This window comes from Acanthopagrus latus, chromosome 6 (genome assembly GCF_904848185.1).
Source record: "Acanthopagrus latus isolate v.2019 chromosome 6, fAcaLat1.1, whole genome shotgun sequence".
NCBI classification, from domain to species: domain Eukaryota; kingdom Metazoa; phylum Chordata; class Actinopteri; order Spariformes; family Sparidae; genus Acanthopagrus; species Acanthopagrus latus.
The window spans coordinates 4,206,009-4,208,508 of record NC_051044.1 but is presented as its reverse complement, the minus strand read 5'-3'; the positions used below and the strand labels follow the sequence as shown (position 1 = coordinate 4,208,508).

Here is a 2,500-nt window from a genome sequence, read left to right as displayed (position 1 = left end):
CTCTTTATAACAAGGCCGTACTGTATCATGTTCTTCCTTGTATGTCTGGCTGAGTTGCAGCTCGATATTTAAGGAAGATGTAGACAATCAATGAGCATTTATAATTCAGGGGTTTTACATATCACACAGAGTGAGTAACTCATACTTTGCTTCACTTCCAAGGTTGAAAACAGTCGTGCGTGTGTGTGTGTGTCTACTGTTTCTAACCACGAAATTCTAACATATACAATAATGGTCAAGGTTAAGATTATTTCTGTAGCGCAATTAAAAACAGGCTTCACAGGCTCGAGAATCAACAATACACAAATAAGACGTCTAACAAACATGGCACGCAAAACAACAGTATGTGGAGGCGTGATGTCCAGGTCAAACTTGGATTAAAAGCCAGTGAGAAAAGGTTTTTAGAAATGACTTGGAAGTTTCAGCGGTCCGAGCAGCTTTTATTTGCTGTGGCAAACTGCTCCAGAGTTTAGGAGCAGCCACTGAAAACGCTCGGTCACTTCTACTTTTGAGTTTGGCTCTGGGAATGCTTAGAACAAACTGAGAGGACGACCTCAGAGCTTTAACCGGAGAGTAAACACTGTCTGTGGACGCTCACTTAAAGAAGAAGGTGCCGAGCCGTTCAAAACCATAAAAATAATCAATAAGATCTTAAAATCCGTCCTGAAGCGAACAGGAAGCCAGTGGAATGAGGTTAAAAAAAACAAACAAAAAAAACTGGAGATAGTAATGCACAATCTTACAACAGCAATTTAACTACTGGTCTGTTCTCGTGCTAATTAATGTATTTGTAAAATCATTTTTAACATTTTGAAAACAGAATGTCACTAAAAACAAAAAGTTTAGAGAAAAAGCACTTTGCTCTCAGCTAAATTGATTAAAATGAATGAATCAGAGAGGCTGTAGTGTAGTCCCAGGTCTCTACAGACCGGAATGAGTGTGTGTGGACACAGCCCCAGCCCCAAGATGTGTGTGTGTGTGTGTGTGTGTGTGTGTGTGTGTGTGTGTGTGTGTGTGTGTGTGTGTGTGTGTGTGTGTGTGTGTGTGTGGTGTTTTCAAGCATCTGTGTCTGTGTAAACAGACGCACGCAGACACACATGGGAGTGAGCGCAAGTAGTGCTTATTTATCACCCGCTGAATTCCCAGAGCTGCAGAAGAAGAGTGTGTTTTTTACTGCCAACACTTCTGTTCTGTGTGTGTGTGTGTGTGTGTGTGTGTGTGTGTGTGTGTGTGTGTGTGTGTGTGTGTGTGTTGTGTACGTGCGCACACATTTTTACAGCCTTGAGCGTCTGTTTCTTTCCACAGTAATCAGAATTGAGCAGCAGTGAAAATGCAGGACATGCATTCTACAGTAGCTAATCATCTTGTACTGACACGTTTTTTACGAGTTTGAGGCGTTTCTCAGCGCTGGAGGTCTGGCGTCGGACGCATCCGTCGGTTCACAGCAGCTCGGGGGAAAAATACACACTCATTTTACTTTATTGGAATTATTTATTTAACATGTTAAGGAGAGAAGCGACGACAAAAGGACGGCTGGGGAGGAAACAGCTGAGCTTAATCAGCCTGTTCATCAATTCTAAGTTCCCGTCTGAGAATTATAAAATAACTGCGCTACGTGTGACATTTAATGTGTCATTAAATTATTGGTACACTGGGAGACATTCATAATAATATTGTCATGGAGGCAGCTGCTCTGTCTCGGTCTGCCTCAGCTGCCTCCTACAGGCTCTCTCCATGTCCAACAAACCATCTCAGTCTGTTTTTAGACGCTGCTATCCCTCACCTGCCCACTGGTCGTCTCCGGCATATTTTCCATATCCAGTCACCGATCGAGAATGGTCCCGGTCCACGGTCTCTCGGTTGGTTTGGTATCGATATATTTATGTGTCAGGTATTTGCTTCTGGTTCTCAGACAAGCAGAAGCCTTTAGCTGTTATACATACTCGGTAAAATCAGTGGTAAACACAGATCTGTTTGCCCAGGATGTGAACACGGCGAGGTCAGGGTGATGGATGGGTGCATGGTGCGACCAAACTGAAGTTTGTGTCCCATTTCTGTCCTTCACTACAGTTTAGCCATCATTGTGGCTTTACTCTGAATGTGACCGAGCAGTTTTAGTTGCCCGACCTTCACAACACTGTAGCTGTCACATGTGGCTGCGGATGCGAATGAAGTGATGAAAGGAAAATATATTGGCATTGAACACATGGAAACGTTGTCAGTGAATCATCCAACACCTCTCTTTGGAGGAAGGATGTCAACAAAAGAAAAAAATCCATTACACTTCTGATTATTCTGTCATTTTGCCACTTTACAAATGAGGTGAATGCCAACGAGATAAATATTGTGCTGTATAGTTCCATCACGCTGCAGCGAGACGGTGCTGAATGTTGATTTTGTGGATAAACTGTCTGATAAAAGCTAACATTTAAGCGAAGACAGAGGATGAACCTGGACGGTACAAGTGCTTACTGTCAGACGATCCAACATGTTCACCATA

The 2,500-nt window shown here is 43.0% G+C and overlaps 1 protein-coding gene across 16 annotated transcripts in view; it reads right to left on the bottom strand.

Annotated features, from left to right (window-relative positions):
* The window catches only part of ptprt (protein tyrosine phosphatase receptor type T), a 311,154-nt gene that overhangs the window by 273,502 nt on the left and 35,152 nt on the right, over window positions 1-2,500 (bottom strand). The gene's annotated exons all lie outside the window — the stretch shown is intronic.